We start from the raw sequence: 20,207 nt of genomic DNA, 5'->3' as shown, positions 1-20,207 counted from the left end.
AGCCATGGAAGCAAGGAGATGAGAGGGAAGGCAAGATGGGGGCTGGCGGCACCGAGGGGCGCCTGGGAGTGAATGCACACTTTGCTTACAAGCATGGACATCATTGCAGCAGTATCCTGAGTGTGCGTCCTGGCTTTGGCACTTGTAAGTTGTGTGATCTTGGACCAATGCTGTCACTACCTCAGTTTTGTCATCATGAAATAGGGATGTCACAGGACCTAAAACCTAATATCATAAGAGGTATTATCTTATAGGGTGGTTGTAATCAGTAATCATCCTAATGAATTACTATTATCGGCGGAGCCTCAGGTGGTCAATAAAGTTAGCTTTTGAGAGTCTGACATGGGACTGTTTCATGTGTCATGGGTCATTTAATCTCCACCATGGCCCATTCTGAAGTGCAGCAGATAGAATCATAGATGTCAAGCACTTAACCCAGTGCCTGGCATTGAATAAATTATGATTATCTTTATAAAACATCTCCCTTGGGGGGTGCAGGGGACACTCATGAAGGTGAAAACCAGGAAGTATTGCCCAGAATATGAAAGAGTCATTTTCTCAGTCCCTGCTGAAGGGCCCATCTTTCAAGCAAGAGGGAGAGAGAAATGGATTGTCACCAGAAGAAAGATATTCTTCTTTAGTATCTGCTTCCTCAGTATCTCATCCATGTGAATCAGGTGCTGCGTGTTTGAGGGAGAAAACTTGGGAGTGGGGAGAGCAGGAAGAAGTGGGATTCCAAGGACAAGCCCCCAGTCCCTCTTGAAGGAAGATATGGGAAGATGGAAAGAACCCTCCCAGTCCCTCTGACTTGGGTATCGAGTGCCGAGCCATGGATTCTCCTCTGGTATTTGCACAGTAGGAAGCATTCCTAGCTGATCCAGGTAGAGGTTGACCTTGAATGATTTTAATTCCAGTGGCACGTCTGCTTATTTTTTCCGGCTTGCTCTGCTTTTTCTCTAAGCTCATTTCCTGGCCTATCTCTTCCATCACTTCCTCCCCTGTCTTTTCCCAACTCAAACATTCTACACCCTTTCGACTGACCTGCTGACCCCTCACATCAACAAAGAACGTGGATTCTGAGAAGACAGGCTTTGGTTCAAAATCTGACTGTGTTGCTGGTTATCTGTGTGAAGTGGGACGAGTGGCTTTGCCTTGCTAAGCCTGAGTTTTCTCATCTGTCATAAGGCAGAAATTGTGTATTTCTTGTAGGGTTGTGGAGCTCTTGTGGGCTTATCTTATAGTTACCTACTGCTGGGTAACAAACTGCCCTGAATCTTAGTGGCTTAAAAGAGGGAGTTATCCAAGGACCTACCGTACAGGGAACTCTGCTCAGTGTTATGTGGCGGCCTAGATGAGAGAGGCGTTTTGTATATGACTAAGTCCCTTTGCTGTCCACCCGAAACTATCACAACATTGTTAATTGGTTATGTGAAATGGAAGTCGTTCTGTCGTGTCTGACTCTTTGCGACTCCATGGATTATACAGCCCATGGAATTCTCCAGACCAGAATACTGAAGTGGGTAGCCATTTCCTTCTCCAGGAGATCTTCCCAACCCAGGGACTGAACCCAGGTCTCCCGCATTACAGGTGGATTCTTTACCTGCTGAGCCACCAGGCTACGCTAATATAAAATGAAATGTTAAAAAAAGCGTATCTGATTTTTTTTAAAAAGGGAGTTATATTGATTTTCTAATAAATCTCCAACTTGGGTCCAGCTCATTGGGGACAAGCTCTATGTTCCGCTTGGTAACAGGTGGAAGGTTGGATGCTGTAATCAGCTGCAGGCTTGTCCATTCTTGTGTTTAGTGACTGCCCAGGGCTCTGTTGGACCAGACAGCCAAAGCACCTACATGTGGCATCTTCCTGTGGCTACTTGGCCTCCTTACAAGATGGTGCTTAGGTTCTAAGGATGAGCATCCCAAGAGAGAGAAGACCAAGTGGAAGAAATACTTATTTCCTTTTATGATCTGACTTGGCTGCCACAGAGGGTCACTGCTTCTACTTCCTGCTCATGGGGAAGTAAAGACATTTTCCCTCAGTTTCAGGGAGAACAGAAAGACTCCATTGGCTGTCGGGGGAGTGGCAAAATTCTGGAAAGGCATTAGGAACTGGCAATATGCTGTGGTCTTTTTCTGTGGAAATCCAATGTGCCACAGTTAATATACATACAACTCTTTAATAGGAACTGGCACACAGGGAGTTGATGTTATCTCAAGTTCAAGCTCTTTCTACAATCTGAAATTGTAGGATCCCAGAGGGCTGAGACCTCATCATTCTCTGTTACCCTGAACTGGGCAAGACCTAGAGGGGATATTTGGCAAGTATTTGTTGAATGATCAATGAACAATTTTCAATAGTTCAGTTGAGTGGTTCTTAAAACTGGCCCTTGATCAAAATCGCCGAGGAGGTAAGTTCAGATTATCCCCAAGCTCTGCACTTGACCTACTGTATCAGACTCTCTGAGGCTGGAGTTTGGGGACGAGTGCTTTTTAATGACCTTTTCCAGTGGTTCCCATGTAGCCAGTGTGAGAACTAGCATTTCTAAACCATAGGCTTAACTCAGGAGAATCTGATATTCCTACTAGGAAAGTGTTAGTCACCCAGTCGTGTACCACTTTTTGCAATCCCATGGACTGTAGCCCACCAGGCTCCTCTGTCCATGGGATTCTGTAAGAATACTGGAGTGGGTTGCCATTCCCTTCTTGGGATCTTCCTGACCCAGGGATCAAACCTTGGTCTCTCATACTGCAGGCAGATTCTTTACAATCTGAGCCACCAGGGAAGCCCACTAGGAAAGAGCTGACCCATTTTATAGATGGACAAACTGAGGCTCAGGAGGTGAAGGGACTTCCCAAAGGGATATAGTGAATTAGACTGCCTTCTGAGAAGCAGCAGTGCAAGAACTCTAGGCACTGTGGTTAGTTGGTGAAGGTAATATTTTTCGATCAGAGTTTTGGTGGCAGTGGGGAGAAAACTTTAGCGGTTCTTTAAGTGGGCAATTCTCAAATTTGGTTTTTCACTTGCTTACCTCCCTTTGATTCTTTTGCCACATTCGAGTAGCATATGCGGTTAACTCACATCCTATTTTTCTTTATTAAATAGACTCACTTTAAAAAAATATTGTTTTAAATTTTTATTATTTATTCAGCTACACTCGATCTTAGTTGTGTTATGCAGTATCTTTGTTGCATTATACAAGATCTTTTGATGGGTCACACAGATTCTCCAGTGTGCCCTGCGGGCTCAGTAGTGTGGCTCTGCGGCATGTGGGATCTTAGTTCACTGACTGGGGATCAAAGCCGTGTCTCCTGCATTGACAGGCGGATTCTGTACCACTGAGCCACCAGGAAAGTCCTAATTTTTATTTTAATTAAAAAAATTTTTTGGCTGTGCTATGCAGCATGTGGGATCTTAGTTCTCCAACCAGGGATCAAACCCACACCTCCTGCATTGAGAACACGAAGACTTAACCACTGGACCATCAGGGAAGTCCCAGGATTTGCTGCTTTAAATAAGACCAATCAGCCAGTCCAGTCCAGGTTCCTGGTGTAAAGGACATGGGGAATTCTGCTCCCCACCATCATTCAAGGGGCACCCAGGACTCCAAAGACTGGATGTGAAGTCCGGGGTCTTCATCGATTCAAGAACACACAGGGACCTTGCTGAGCCTGTAGCCCAGGAATCCTGAACACAGGCGAGCCAAAAAACATGTTCTAGAAACAGTTTTCTTGGATCAGGAGGAATGGAAGAGAGGAAATGTTTTCCAAAGTGGAACCGAGAGTGATGCGCTTCTCTGGTGATGAATTCTGTGTGGTTCATACTCACGTATGGAGATAAATATTTCCTTCCATTGTCATGGAAGAGGGAGGGGTATAGAGAACTAAAGGAACAGAAGGGGGTTGTGGAGGGCAGGGGAGATAGGATGGATCAAAAAAAAAAAAGCAAAAATGTTACTGTGGATTTATAGAATCCTGGAAATAGTTTCAGCATCATTTCTGGCCTGGCTGCTGCTGTATTACCTTCAGGTGGTTGCCAATATCTGTGAAAAACTCGTGCTCTTGGCTTGGGGGCTCAGAATACTGGGCGTATGTAGTGCTGAGAGAAGACGTCAAGGGACCTGTATGTTCTTTGGATTTTGTGTTACAGAACATCGGCAGCAATTTCAGAAGTGTTGCTATTTCAACCGGGTTGGTATTTCACACCAATTTTTTTTTTAAAAATAGAGTCAGCCGAGCCCAGAGCATCGAAATACCCCTGGAAGGGCCAGCTATCCCTCCAAAAAGCCATGAGATCGGCAGCAATTGTGTCTGCTGCTTGGAAGGGAACCAGTTCAAGCCGTTTTCAATTCACCGTGGAGAGTCTGTAGGAAAATCACGTTTTGTTGTAAAGGACACTAGCTCTCACAAAAAATCTTGTCTTCATATTTTTTGCTGTGCTCTAAGTGTTGAACAAGTAAATTTGGAAAACTGCTATTGCACAAAAAGTCAAGCTAAACTGCCACATGGGGAGGGAGTGGGATACATTTTTATAAATAATGCCATCCAGGGACTTTTTCCCTGGTGATCCAGTGGCTGGGGCTCTGAGCTCCCAATGCAGGGGGCCCCGGGTTTGATTCCAGGTCAGGGAACTAGATCCCACATGCCACAACTAAGAGTTTGTGTGCCGCAGCTAAAGATCCCACATGCTCCAACTAAGACCCAGTGCAGCCAAATAGATAAATATTAAAAAAAAAAAAAAAAGAGTACCATCCACTCTCTGCCACATATGGGACAGCAGTCTGGGGTCCCAGCACCATTCCAGGTATTTCGGAGAGGTTATTTAATTCCGTTCTCAACAACAGGAGATAGGCATGTTATTTCCCATTTATAGAGGCTAAAACTGAGATTCTGATGGATGAAGTGATGTCCCCTAGTTGAACAACTTCGAGGTGCTGACATTGAGATTTGAATCCATGCTGGTTTGACCCTTGAACCTTGTGATGAAGCAGGGGCATTTTCATATTCTTACAAGACATATTGCTCTCATTCACGAATGTGTTCCTTTGACAAATATTTATTGAGCACTTACTATATACCTGGCACTGTCTTAGGCACTCTTGATGCAAAAGTGAGCGAACCCAAATGCAGGTGGTAGAACGCTTTGCTTTTCTTCCATCCATTCCCATGGACAGTGCTCTACAAAATTCATCTGGAAACAAGGGCCTTTTCTGCTTTCCTCTGGGGTAGCTGTTGTGCACTGGGCTTTAGATGTGTGTTGATTTAGTCACTTCTTTTCATCAAATGTGGAACTCCAAGAAAATGAAGGGCTATATCCCAGAATTTTGGAAAAGGCTTCTCCCCAACTCCAAGTAAACATGGGGCTCTGGACCTAGTATCACCATATTCCACCCTCAGCCACAGTGATTGGTCCAGGCAGGAGCATGTGACTCAGGCTTGGCCAATCAAATTGCTTCCCTGGGATTTTTACAAGGGAGCTGATAGGAAAGACTATGTTTGTGATCTTTACTCAGGTGTGGCAATAATTCCTGCTTCTTGGTGGGAGCTGGCTTTGAAAAAGAGTGGAGACAGAGGACTGCTGGGTCAGAGTCCTTGATTCTGGGCATCCCTAGAGCCTGTTTCCTGCCTGCCTTTTTCTGTGGTTCAACAGAAGAATTATTATCTTTCTACTTCCCTACTTTGATGAATGTCAATTGGAGTTGATTTTCTGTCACTTAAACCCAGAGTCCTGATGAGTGTATCCTGAGTAATTATCATGACAAGTAGGTGGAAAATAACTAGATACTGTGCTAAGGCCACTTATATCAGCAAGTGTGGGAATCAGGTCAGACTTAGGTGGGCAGGGGTAGTGGCACTGCTAGGGGGATTGAATATCACAGTAGGTGAAAGTCTGGGCTTTTAGAGACTAAAGGTCTTAGGTTTAAATACGGGCTGCAGTTCCAGACTAGCTGGATAACAATGGGCAAGTGACTTAACCTTTCTGAGCTCATGATTGTGAATCTGGTCAGCAATGGAAAGGGCCCTGCAAGATGATATATGTCTGGAATCAAAATACCTGGAGATGGAAAATATCTAAAAGACCCCTGCACTCTCCTTTGTGCTGGAAACTTGCCCCCATCATCTTTTACTTCATATTCATCAGCAACACAGGTTGAAAGTCCCCTCTGTTTGTAAGGCACTGGGACATAGCATCAAATAAAATAGACAACACCCCAGCTCTTTTTGGAGCTCATACTTACACGTTATGGGTGGGCTTGTAGGTAACACTGCCTTGAGGCAGGAGGCATTCTGGGTGCTGTGGGTGCATTTGGGAGGGACCTGAGAGTTCCAGAAAGGCTACCAAGGGAAAGTGATATGTAAGCAGTGATGTGGACAAAACGTGTAGAAATAGGCTAGGTAAGCAGGGAATTGAGGGGAAAAGCATGCTGCTCGTGGAGAAGCCAGCACAGGCAAAGGCTTAGAAGTGAGCCTCAGTGGGGCTCTTTTCAGGAAAGCGATGGTGCGTTGAGCATGGCTGGAGTATGAAGCAGGCGGGGTTTCTTCTCCAGAAATGGGGCTGGAGAAGAAAGTAGGGAAGATGATGCCAAGTTTGGGGTCTTATGTTAAGATGTTAGGACTTTATCTTTAGGGCCATGGAGACCCTTAGAAGAGCTTATGCAAGAGCCTTCCAGGTGTCCTCTGGAGGTCAAAGCAGAGGACAAATCAAGACTAGAATCCTGGATCCAAGATGGAAAATTCTTAGGACTTCCTTGGTGGCCCAGTGATTAAGAATCTGCCTTGCAATGTGGGTTTGATCCCTGGGTTGGGGGACTAAGACCCCATATGAGCCCGTGCCTGCAACTACTGAGCCCGAATGCAACAACTACAGTCCCTGAACCCCAAGTTTGCATGCTGCAACTATGACTCAACACAGAAAAATAAATTTTAAAAAAAGATGGAAAAATTTGAAGAGTCCAGCCTCCCATTTTCCAGATGGACAAACTGAGTTCCCAAAAGGCTGGTGAGCAGAGGGGCTGGAACCAGAGTCCGGGTCTCTGGATCTCAAACCAGTGCTTTCTTCTGCCCCTGGAGTCCCTCCCCTCCAAGCATGAACCTGGGCCAAATCCGGCCCCTCATAGCTCTTCTGAACTCAAGAAATCTTCCATTCCTCACGTACACACAGCCATGCTGTCTCAGGAAGCTTGCAATAAATTTTTTTTTTTCAGGCAACGCCTTGCTCCCATCCCTGCAAAACAATGTATTTATTATTGCTAAGCCTTTTCCATCTTTGAGGAGAAAATGCATACCACATGACTCCCCAAAGCTGAGCTGTCCCGGTTTACAAATACAGTACGTTAATAGCTTTGTAAACATTTATTCGGGATGACAGCTGAGGGAAACATGTGGCATTAATTAGAAGGCTCAGCAACTCAGCCTATTAAGAGGGAGTTTAAATCTGAATTAGCTGGCTTTGCTGAGACGAGAGGCTCTGGGGAACAAAACTTCGCTCTAATGTGTTCTGACTCCGTGGACGTGGGGGTGTGTCGAGGTCCATGGGAGTCTCTTAGGGAGGAAGCCTGTGTCATGACGAGATGGTCTCAGAGTCATGGGGCTGCAAAACGATCAGGGTTAGCCTCCCCAACGGTCTGCCCTCCTGGGTCCTGAAACTCGCCATGGCTTCAGAGGATGGGAGCATGCCAGTGCAGGAGACATAAGAGATGTGGGTTTGATCCCTGAGTTGGGAAGATCCCCTGAAGGAGGAAATGGCAACCCACTCCAGTATGCTTGCCTGGAGAATCCCATGGACAGAGGATCCTGGTGGGCTACAGTCCCTGGGGTTGCAAAGATTTGGACAGGACTTAGCAACGGAGCACGCAGGTTCTGCACAGAGTTCTCCCATCAGAACATCCTGATTGCCTCTGCCTTGTGGTACCCACAAGCCTCCTCAATAAACTGGGTGCTCAGGGAGCCCAAAAGCTGGCCCTATTTCCCACTTCCTCCTTATCCAGCAAGGCTTAGTTTTAAGTATATGCTGGAAGGGGTGATTTCATCTCAGCCTCAAGTTCATCAAAGGTTGTAAATTTTGATGTTTGAGATTATCCCCCAATGGTTGTATATCTGCACATAGAAGTGTCCTGAGAACATTGAAAGGAGGTGACATTTGTCACATGACTCGGAACTTATGTCCTATGCTTGGAACATATCTCTTGTTGATATATGAACATCCTTTTATTATTTATTTTTTAAATAAATCTTTCAATTGGGCTATTCATGAATAGTCCAATGACATGGTTTTGTTGCACCTGGAATGGTGTTCAATATGTTCGTTTGTTACATGCATTAAGCAGTAACTCACACCCCGGTTTGTGTGTGATACTGTTTTGACTTTAATTCATCTGTGAATGTTCCCAAGAGCTTCTAAATACAGAAGGGACCCAGGTCTGCTGTGAACTCTTAGAATCTGGATGGTGCTCTGTGACTGTATGTTGAGTGCATCTATAGAAGAAGGAATGACCTTGGGAAGTTGTGTGTCTTCTCTGGGGCTCAGCTTTATCATCTGTAAAATGGGACGGTAGACGCGGAAGGAGGGCTGGGTAGTCAAGGGCTGAGGATGCAGTGAGTTGACTCACAGCGTGCTACACAGTTCTGGTTTCTTTTCTTCTTCTTTCTTTTTTTTTTTTTGTTGCAGTCTTTCATTTCTTTCGTTTATTTATTTGGCTGTGCTGGGTCTTCGTTGAGGCTCCTGGGATCTTTAGTTGTGGCATGTGGGATCTAGTTCCCTGACCAAGGATCAAACCTGGGCCTCCTGCATTGGGAGCTCAGAGTTTAACCACTGGACCGCCAGGGAAGTCCTCACACAGTTCAGGCTTCTGTTCTGTTGGCTCTGCCCTCTGGCACCTCTGCCCTGATGGCATCACCTTTGTCCCCCTGCTCACCCCTTCCTGGTGGAGCCAGGCTCCCATCTTCCCAAAACTCCAAGCAAAGCCTCACTTGGTATCTGACTTGGCTGGATGACCCAGAGGCTGATCTGATCCTCTTTCGTTTTGGCTTCATCTCCAAGCCACAACCTTCTCCCTCTCTTCTCCACTCACTGCGCAGGCCCTGGAAGTTCAAAGACTTCGTGGTTTTCAAAGATTTTTTTTTTCCTCCTAGGAAACAAGATTGATAACACAGTGTCTGTTTTACAGACACTCTGGAAGTGGCCCTGGATGAAGTGGGGGCAGGAGATTTCCTCTCCCTCTCTGGATTCTGGGATGTTGTAGAGCCTTGATGTTATCTGTATTCTCATTTAATGGATAGAGAACCAGGGGTCTGAGAGGGGCAGTGCCTCACCAGGCTGAGAAGTGGCAGAGCTGGGGCTAGAACATTGCTCTTTTCACTGCATCTTGTCTAAGAGTGCAAGAGTTTAGAAGAGCCTAGAAGTAACTCTGGTAGGGATCATGGGAGATATATATAGGTAGATAGAAGGTAAGAGTTGGTGACTAGGAGTTAGACTTTCTGGATTCCCATCTTGCCCTCAGCACTTAGAAACCATGTGCCTGGGCAAGTTCAGTCACCACACATGGCTGGTGGCTACCATATTGGATCACTTGGCTTTTGAACAAAGGCTGGAACCTAGGGGTGCCTGGTTTACAGCTGTAGCTCTGTTGCTCGTTTGCTGTGAAATTTGGACAGCTGACTTAATTTCTCTAATGCTCAGTATCTTTCTCTGTAGACTGAGACTGAAATTGAAGTCACAGCACCTGTCCAGATCATAGTTCCTGGAGCCACCAAGGTCCCTGCCTCTGAGACACGGTCGACAACAGACCGCATCAGGAAGATGGTGAATCCTTCCAGAGACTCTTCAGGCATTTTCTGATAATTTCACTGAGCACTCACCCTGTCCTTGGGTCAAGGTAAAGAGGGGGCTCACTTGGATTCTTCACTCTTGGTTCTCTGCCGTGTGGACCACAAGTGGTTTTGCTTGATCCTTGGAGTGTGCCGTTTCATGTTGGCTGGCTGACTGCATGGAGGGTGAGGCAGGGGATGGGGATGGGCTGGGAGGGAAGAGATGGGTGCAAAGGCAGCCCAGCCTCCCCTCTGTCCATCTAATAACAAAGGCCAAGTTCTGGGCTAAATGCAAGGGCAGAGAAGCCAGTGAATGGAGGACAAGGTCAACCCACGCCAGGGAAATAACTGAGATTAGTGGGCTGTAGAGTCTGAAGGGCTGCCTTTATAAACCCTCCCTGGCCTTTTCCTTGCCTTTCCCCCCGGCCCACCCCCTTTGTTTTCTCCCCCCCGACCCCCCGCCACAATGTAGGAAGGAGGAGGTTGCTTAATTTATTCTGAGTGTTTAGGCATTTCTGTGGGTCCTCGTAAGCACTTCACAGTCTCCTCTACCCCAACACTCTCCAGCATCCCATGGATCCCTGCAGATAAGAGTTATGATTTAGAAGTCTTCAATCTTCCCCCAAAGAAAACAGGGATGTTTCTCAGAGTTTGGAAGATCTCCCAGGTTTGCCAGACTCACAGTGAAGTGGGCATCTCAGAGCAGTGCAGGGAGTGGGAAGCTTGGAAATGTCTCTCCAGAGCTGACTTGGACCACAATCCACCCATCACATCTTCCTACTGAGTCTGTAGCACATATGGGAGAGTGACCTTGAGAAAAAGAAAAAATGAGGAAGCAAAGGAAAAGGGCTGCTTCTAGACTAGTGCTCTTTCTAGATGGTTCTTGGGTTGGTAAAATGGCAGAATTGAGTTTTCCTTCCATTTTCTCCGCCTGGGCCTAGCTTTTCCAAGTACGTCCACAGCAGATTCATGTGTTGGTTCTCTGCTTTCCCAACTCCTTGGTGCTAAAGAGGAAGGGTTGGGTATTCCCTGGTGGTCCAGTGGTTAAGGCACCAAGTTTTCACTGCTGAGGGCCCTGATTCGATATCTGGTCAGGAACCTAAGATCCCACAAGCCATGCTAAGTCACTTTAGTCATGTCTGACTCTTTGCAACCCCATGGACTGTAGCCCACCAGGCTCCTCTGTCCATGGGGATTCTCCAGGCAAGAATACTAGAGTGGGTTGCCAGGCCCTCCTCCAGGGAATCTTCCTGTCCCAGGGATCAAACCCACAGCTCTTATGTCTCCTGCATTGGCAGGTGGGTTCTATAGCATGGCCAAAAAAAAGAAAAAAAAAATGGACTTCCCTAGAAGTCCAGTGGTTAAGACTTTGCCTTCCAATGCAGGTGGTGTGAGTTTGATCTCTAGTTGGGGAGCCAAGATCCCACATGCCTTGCAGCCAAGAAAAACCAGACATAAAACAGAAGCAATATTGTAACAAATTCAATAAAGACTTTAAAAATGGTCTATATCAAAAAAATCTTTAAAAACAAATGAAAAGGAATAGAGAGGAAGGGTCATGTTGATGAGAATGTTTGAAGCACACAGGAGAGCAGATAATTTCATAGGACATGGACCAGACAAGCAGAGGTCCTGACTCCATTTCAGATTCTGCTGCTGACCACAGTGTGACCAGGCTCAAAGTACATCACCCCATTCCTGGCCTCCATTTCTTCATCTCTAAACTGGTAAAAGAGTGTTTCTCCTCCGTGGAAAGATTTTCAAGGGAATCTTTCTTGGGAAAAGAAGACTCCATCTTTATTTAGTAATATCGAACCCTGCGTATTTGTAAATGGTGCAGGCCTCACCTCAGTTGTGTTCTCCTTTGTAGTAGGATGGAAAGGCCAAAAGCAATGGCCGTGTAAAGGGCTCTTGGTTAAAAGATGGTAGGAGAGATGTGGAAAGTGTTGTGAACAATCACAGCTCAGACCACGTTCATGGCCAGGCTCCTAGCTGGGTTCATGGCCGGGTTGATAGCTGGGTTCATAGCCAGGTTCACGGTCAAGTTCATGGCCGCATTCTGCAGTTTGCCTCCAAGTCCTACTCTTTAAAAGAAGAAATCATTATTGGAGTTGCCAAATCAATATTAAAACCAGTGACTTATGAAAGGACCTGGCAGTCAGCACAGGGAATCTTTTTGCACCTCTTAATTTTGTAGAAGGAAGGGGGCATCTGATCCAGGGCTGATCTTTCAGTAACACCAAACCCAGAGACGGAAAAAGAGTTTTCCCCAGTCATCCGGTCTCATTTCTCGAAGTCTGAGATGATTCACATTGGAAATGTTCCAAGGAGGAGGAAGGATCAGAAACTTTAGTTCCCCATCTTCTTTGTGGGAAAAGATGCCCACATGACTGAGTGAAATAAGACGAACTTTCAGAAAATAAGAGCTTTCAGAAATCCAGTGATGCTCAGTAAACCTATCCTGTTTTTTTGTTTGTTTGTTTGTTTTTCTTTCGTAAGCGACATTTTACTCAGAGCCCTCAGATGCTGCCAATGGGAGGGTATGTCGATCAATCTTTCTGGAGGGCACGTTCTTTTAAAAAAACGGATATGCCCTTGGTCTCAGAAATCCCACTTCTGGGAGATTATCCTGAGGATGTGGTTGGAGAAGTATCTTGAGGTGTGAGGACGAGATGGTGATGTCATGGCAGCATCGTTGATAGCAGTGAAACACCAGAACCTCCCTAAACACCCACAGTAGGAGACGGCTTGTGAAATTAATCTGTAATCTCCCACTGGAAGATGAAGCAGCTGTTAGAAATTATTTTCTCCTCTTTCTCTCCTTCCCTTCTTCCTTCTTTCCTTCCTTTTTTTTTCCTTTCAGTCTTTCCTTATACAAATATTTGTTGAGCGCCTAGTCTGTCCCAGACATGTGTCCAAGTGAACTCCGTGTAATAGCTAAATGGACAGGCATGGAAACATGTTTATGATGTATTAAGTAATAAACACACAATAAAATAAAACAAAAGGCTAGTTTCATGGATGTATTGTAGGATCCTTTTCTTGTAAGTCTATATATATATATATATATATATATATGTTTTCTTTCTTTTTTTTTTGGTTGTGCCATGTGGCATGTGGGATCTTAGTTGCCTGACACGGGATTGAACACATCCCCCCTGCAGTGGACGACCACTGGACAACCAGGGAAGTCCCGTATATATATATTTATATGATAGGATATGAAATAGAATGTTTGAAAAGACATGCACCAAAATATCACTGGTCAGTTTTCTCTAGAAGTTGAGATAATGAATTGACCATGATCTCTTTAAATCTTTTATGTTATCTCTTTGTTAGATTGCTTATGGTGAGACTGCGTTTCTTAGGTGATTCAGGTTCACTGAGGTTCTGCGTGATTTGGCCTCAAACCTGCCGGTTGTCTCCCGACCCCCAGCCCGTCCCACCCTGGCCTCATAGCGTCTCTGTCTCTTAAACGTGACAGGTTTGTTCTGACCTCAGGGCCTTTGCCTGTGAGGTTCACTCTACCTGGAATATTCTTTCCTCAAGTCAGTGCCAGCTCCTTCTATCTATTTCAGTCTCTACTTAAATACCCCTTCCTCAAAGAGAATATCCCTGCTCACCAAACTGAAATTAGCATGCCCTGCACATTTTATTGCATTCCCCATTTTAGTGACCTCATAGTGCTTATCAATCCGAAGTCCTCTGGATGTTTCTCTGACCTAATTTCTCTCTTTTCCGCTTGAATGTAAGTCTTCTGTGCACAGTCGAGTCATGCAGTCGCTCAGTCGTGTCCGACCCTTTGTGACCCCGTAGACTGCAGCATGCCAGGCTTCCCTGTCCTTACTTCTTCCTTGTCCTTCACCATGTCCTGGAGTTTTCTGTAACTCACAGGGATCTTGTGTACTTGGTTTCTGGAAGAAACCTTGACCTGTAACAAGAAATCAATAAATATTTGTGGAGTGAACAAATTCTGGGAAATATATATATATTCTAAAAAGAATTATTTTTCAACAGTCCTCCTCTGCTGCTTACCAGAGACACGTAGGAAAGTGGTAACTTACAGCTGGAAGATTCTTTCTACTCAGCCAGTGTACTGTTTCTGACCATGCAAGTGACCTTGTGTTGCAAGGTACCTGGACCACTGAGCATGCTGTGCCCAAGAGCTGGCATCTACCCAGCTGGAAGGAGGCACTTGAATCCTCACCCACAGATGGTACCCCAATGCCTCGTCTATAGCTTTGGAGCTTTAGTCACCCAAGTTGAAACTCTTGCTCTGCGGGTAATTTGCTGTGTGACATCTCTCAAGTTTTAGAACCTCTCTGGGCTGCAGTTTTCCCCTGTGTGTAGTGATCTTATCCATTTCCAGATCGATCAGGATGCTACAGCATCAGCAAGCTAAAGTCACACCATCAGTGCCCTTTCACAGCTGTCTTATTTCTTACTGGGCATCATTATTCCCACTGTAAACCTCTCAGACCAGGCTAGGATAGCAGAAAGGGAAAAGAATAGTATTATTTGAGCAACTCCTGCTCTGTTAACTTCACGACAGCATCCTGAGGCATGGTTATGCCCATCTTGCTATTGTTTAGTTGCACAGTTGTGTCCGACTCTTTTGCAATCCCATGGACGGTAGCCCACCAGGCTCCTCTGACCATGGGATTTCCCAGGCAAAAATACTGGAGTGGGTTGCCATACCCTTCTCCGGAGAATCTTCCTGACCCAGGCATCAAACCCATATCTCCTGGATTGCAGAAGGATTCTTTACTGCTGAGCCGCCAGGGAAGCCCTATGCCCGCCCATCTTAGAGATGAGGAAAATGGAGGTAATGTCTTGCCCAGGGACTCAGAGTGAGCAAGGGGCAAAGAAAGACTTGACTCTATATCTATTACTATGAAAACATTGAGACAGGTCACCTCCAAGTTATAATGACACACAATTCTTAATGGATGCCGATTTCCTTGACAGTCAAGCCAGGTTACTGAGCAACAGAGACTGACAAAGCCCTAAACAGCCAGCTCCCTTTATATCTGCTAGAATTATTTTCCTAATAATTCTAATAACAAAGGAAAAGATTTAAGGGAAAAAGTTTGCAATAATCCATGTCTTGGGCAGCCTTGGGCAGATATTGTATCAAAACCCTTCTGTGAATCAAGTCAGTTTGTTTCCTTACCATCAGGGTCCATCCAGCTTAGTTCCAAGAGGGGAAGTTATAGTTCGAAGGAGGCTAGCGCTATTGGCATTGAGCTGGAGGCCCAGATATTTCATTGCAAGGTCAAGGGTTCTTGGTCTCGGCAGGTGGAGGGGAAGAGAGTGAGCTCCAGCCTTTATTTTTATTTGCCTATTTATTTATATTGGGGTGAAATTGACATAACATAAAATTAACCGTTAAAATATTTTGCTTAGTTTTTTTAATTGGAATATAATTGCTTTAAAATGTTGTGTTAGTTTCTGCTGTATCGCAAAATGAATCAGTTATATCTGTGTATATATATATCTCCTCCTTCTTGAGCTTCCCTCCCACCCCACATTCCACTCCTCTACCACAGAGCACCAAACTGAGCTGCCTGTTTTCAACTCCTTTGGGCATATACCCAGGAGTGTAATTGGTGGGCCACATGGTGAGGAGCCTGGCGGGCTACAGTCCATGGGGTCACAAAGAGTCGGACACAACTGAGCGACTGATACATGCACACACACACACACACACACACACACACACACACACAGCAATGCTATGTTTAACTTTTTGAGGACCTGCTACATGGCTTTCCAGAGTGACTTCTACAACTTCCATTCCCATGTACAAGCATTCCAGTTTCTCCACATCTTCATCAGCTCAGTATGTTTAATTTTCTTACTTACAACCATCCTACTGCAACTGCTAAGTCGCTTCAGTCGTGTCTTCAGTCGTGACTCCCCCGTCCCTGGGATTCTCCAGGCAAGAACACTGGAGTGGGTTGCCATTTCCTTCTCCAATGCATGAGAGTGAAAAGTGAAAGGGAAGTCGCTCAGTCGTGTCCGAATCTTGGCGACCCCATGGACTGCAGCCCACCAGGCTCCCCTGTCCGTGGGATTTGCTCCAGCACTGGAGTGGGGTGCCATCGCCTTCTCCGACAACCATCCTAATGGGTGTGAAATAGTGTCTTGTTATGTTGTGATGTGTATTTCCGTAGTGCATGGTAATGTGGAGCGTCACTTCATGTGCTTATTGGCGATTTGTGTATCTAATTTGTGGAAATGTCCATTCAAAAGTCCCTAGCCCAATTTTTAATCAGGTTGTTCGTGTTTTTGTTGTCAGGCTCTAGCTTTCCTGACCTCATCAGCTGTGTTGCTGCGGGGCCCATCGGTGAAGCTGCCAGATGCAAAGGAGACCTGCCTAGATAATCCGCGGACAAAACAGACTCAGGAAATGAAGAGAGGCTGCCCGGGTGAGTCTAACGTTTTGAGTTTGGCCAAACTTGCAAAAACTTAAGAAGCCTTCCCTTTATAGAATGCTAGAAAGACTTCTGCAATTCTGGCTAAAAAAAAAAAAAAAACACTCTCATTCTAGGACACAAGCAGTTCTCATTATGAGAACATTCTACACCCTTAAGTCCCTTTAATCACTTCTAACACTCTCTCTTTATCTCTCATATGGAAACAATATGTCCTATTTTCCATACGCTGTAATTATCCCCTTTGATAAAACCATGTGCAGAAACATGTACAACACGCCAAGTATTATCCACCTGGCCCATTTACATAGACTTCCCCCTCCCTTTAGATTTTGCTTCATGTATTTTTACAGCCATATGACACAGCATCAGTCAGAGACACAGTGAACGGAAAATGTAGCGTGATTCCAAATTTCTCCCTCTCCTTTCATCTTCTGTTTCTTCCCTGTAATTCCATTAACCCGTGACACCAAGCAAACAAAACTTTTGAGCCAGGGAGATCTCTCAACACCTCTGATGGAGGGTGTAGGTCTCATTCTGTCTTGGCACCGAAAAGTCCTTGGAAGTCTGGGAGGAAGGCTCATCTTAGCTCACCTCTAGCCACGGCCATGAGGCTGGAATGAGGCTCCCGGCACCAACCTTATTGGAAAATGAATTCCAGTCTCTGGAGTTTGATCTGTTCTGTTAGACTCTTGAGTCTTTTCGGAAAGCCATGGATTGCAGTGACAAAACCTCTGGTTTTGGAATTATGAGGCGCTATGCTAAATTATGAGTCTACTATTTTAATGGATTTGGGACCTGGGATGAATGAATCATTCTTGGACCCAGTTTCTTGGTCTTTAAAATGGGAATAATATCCATGCCCACTCTACAGTGTTTGTGTATTATAATGATGGCCAGTCTTTTATTTATTTATTTATTTTAAGATTTAAGATTCTCCAGTCAAGAATACTGGAGTGGGTTGGCATTCTCTTCTCCAGGGGATCTCCCCAACCTGGGGATTGAACGCAGGTCTCCTGCACTGCAGGCTGATTCTTTACCAGCTAAGCCATCATTTGAAATCCATTTTTAAATTCTTTATTGAATTCATGATAGTATTGCCTCTGTTTTATGTTTTGTTTTTTTTATTGGCCATGAGGCATGTGGGAGCTTAGCTCCCTGACCAGGGATCAAACCCACACCCCCTGCATTGGAAAGCAAAATCTAACCACTGGACCACCAGGGAAGTCCCATGATGGTCAGTCTTGATCAAGTACTTATGTGCTGAGCACTGGATGAAATGTTCCATAATTTGAAAATATAACCCTCACAGTTTTACCTACATGCCCCTTTCAGCTCCATTTTACAGATGGGGGCACTGAGACTTAGGGACACTACTTTAACTTGGCCAGATGGACAAAGCTGGCACTTCCAGGAGCTGGGATGAGCACCCCGTCTCCTTGGTGTCACTATCCTCTGTGGCCTCCTCTCTCTCTGGGGACATAAAGTGTGTCCCCTTCCTGGAGGGGTTCAGCCTATGGCAGCTGGTAAGTGCAGAGTTCTGAGCATGTAGTAAATGGGCTCTGTTTACCTCTTTTCGTCCCTTTCTTCCTCAGAACGGATCTTCCATCCGGGGCCTTTCTTGAAGACCAAAGTTCAGGTGGGCAAGGCAGAGTTCTGTATGGGATTTGCTTAACGTTGCCAAAGGCTTTCAAAGTTTTCGGGGGTCTACAAAGCCCCTGAAGAATTTGGCTTGGAGCAGTTTTCCCCTTCGTTTCTAAATCCACGAGCAGATTAGGCAAAATGGAATCCGTATGTTTCTGATTCATTTACACTTAACTCATCAAAATGTTCCTTTTTATGAGCTATTTGATGTCCAGAAAGCCTTTTGAGTAGATTTTATAAGCCTTTTAAAGACTTTGCTCTTAGAAACAGGCGGTTGCATTTTGCCAAGAATAAACAAACTTGAACCTCAAAAGTGCTGAGCTCGCCAAGGATCCTGATGCCAGAGGGCAAATTTGCGAAGTCACCCCTTCTTCACTCCTGACACCTTCTTCCATTTCTTCAGCTCGCCCCCCTGCCCCCCAATCTTGGCTTCTCTGCTTTACTTGCAGAACTTTTTTACCCCAGTTCCAATCATTTGCACTTCCTTGCAACATACTTCTTTTGTAGCCACTTATGCTAGCTGGGGCAGCCCCCAAGCATTTCTTTCCTACCTGCCTGGGTGCAATTGAGAACACATGAAAAGATGCAGTTAATCCCCAGTAGCTTGGAAATCAGTTCTGATATGCTTAGAAGCTCCCACTGACAACAGTGTGTAGCTGGAATACAATAGCCTTGTTTTGCTTTCCCCGTGTTTATTTTTTTTAAGATGGTTGTTGTTGTTCAGTCACTAAGTTGTGTCTGACTCTTTGCAACCCCATGGATTGCAGCACGCCAGGCTTTCCTGTCCCTCACCATCTCCCAGAGTCTGCTCAAACTCATGTCCATTGAGTTTGTGATGCCAGCCAACCATCTCATCCTCTGTCAGCCCCTTCTCCTCCCACCTTCAATCTTTCCCAGCATCAGGGTCTTTTCCAGTGAGTCAGCTCTTTGCATCAGGTGGACAAAGTATTGGAGCTTCAGCTTCAGTATCAGTCCTTCCAATGAATATTCAGCGTTGATTTCCCTTAAGATTGACTGGTTTGATCTCCTTGCGGTCCAAGATTTCTTCAGGAGTCTTATCCAGCACCACAGTTCGAGAGCCTCAGTTTTTCAGTTTTCAGCCTTTATGGTCCACCTCTCACATCCATACATGACTACTGGGAAAAAGCTTTGACTATACAGACCTGCCTTTCATTTATGGAGCTGATACTGGATATATGTATAGAAGAGTGGTGTGCAATTTCCTTGGGAGAATAAACAAAGATTTAAGAAAAAATATATTAAGCAAATGATTATAGAGATGCTGAAGCTGCAAAACTTTTGAAGGTAGCATCCAAAGGATTGATGTTTGGGAGACATACATCAAGTCCATTTTACAGGTGATGAAATTGAGTCTTAGCAAAAAGTCACAGGCTCAAGAGATAGGCCAGGGTCAAGTTTAGACCTCAAGTGTGCTGGTGGGCTTTGGTTGTTCAGATCATGTCCTGGATGGTATTTTCTTGGATGTCTTTAATGGGTTTAGTGTTCTGGGCCTGGGCCATGCCTCCAAATGGCTACCACACTCTACCAGTGGAGGGAGGAGGGAGTGAATAGGCAAGTGAATGAATGAATGAATGAATGAAACATTTGATGGCTTGTTTCCAAATTCCTGACTTGAAGAAAGAAAGATATCTTAGAAGGGACCAGGCCAGGCTAAGCTAGATTCTAAGTGGATCTTAACTGCTCCAAAATATAGAGGTGCCTTTAGTCTTAGACCAATGGCTGTCAACTGGTGGGTGGTTTGGGGACACTCTTTGGCCTGGGGATGTTTGGAAATTTCTGGAAATGTTATTATTATTTTTTTAATATTTATTTGGCTGCTCAGGGTCTTAGTTGTGGCACACAGGATCTTCAGTCTTCCTTGTGGCATGTGGGATTTATTGATACTTCCCAGACGGGGGATCCAATCTGGGCCCCATGTATTGGGAGCATAACGTCCTAGCCACTGGACTACTAGGGAAGTCCCCAGGGATGTTATTAGTTGTCATCATGGAGGGGGTGTTTGGATCTGGTGGATATAAGTCATGGATGCTTCTAAATATTCTATAGTGCACAGAGCATCCCCCAGAATGAAGAATTATCCAGAATGTTAAGAGTGCCCAGGCTGAGAAACTGTTTTAAGTTACTGATGGATTCATGGAGACTTGAAAATAGAGAGGGTCTGAGGATATTTTGAAGAGTCTAGTCTTGCTGAGTACTTAGAAATACTTTTTTTTTTTCTTACTGGCTGGCTGTCATGTTGTGAGTTCTCTCACATTTTAGTTTGCTGATTGGCGCAGGTATGTAGTTATAAACAAAGATATTG

The 20,207-nt window shown here is 45.1% G+C and overlaps 1 protein-coding gene across 5 annotated transcripts in view; it reads left to right on the top strand.

The window, feature by feature from the left end:
• The window catches only part of LOC120871593, a 277,052-nt gene that overhangs the window by 153,950 nt on the left and 102,895 nt on the right, over positions 1-20,207 (top strand). For all 5 annotated transcript variants that reach the window (XR_005723067.1, XR_005723063.1, XR_005723061.1 and 2 more), the window contains one exon: positions 16,105-16,234. The gene's annotated coding sequence lies outside the window, so the exon portion shown is untranslated. The remainder of the gene's footprint in view (positions 1-16,104; positions 16,235-20,207) is intronic.

This window comes from Oryx dammah, unplaced genomic scaffold, assembly GCF_014754425.2.
Source record: "Oryx dammah isolate SB20612 unplaced genomic scaffold, SCBI_Odam_1.1 HiC_scaffold_12, whole genome shotgun sequence".
Lineage (NCBI taxonomy): Eukaryota > Metazoa > Chordata > Mammalia > Artiodactyla > Bovidae > Oryx > Oryx dammah.
Note: the sequence above shows the minus strand (reverse complement) of the source record. Positions and strands in the feature narration are given on the sequence as shown.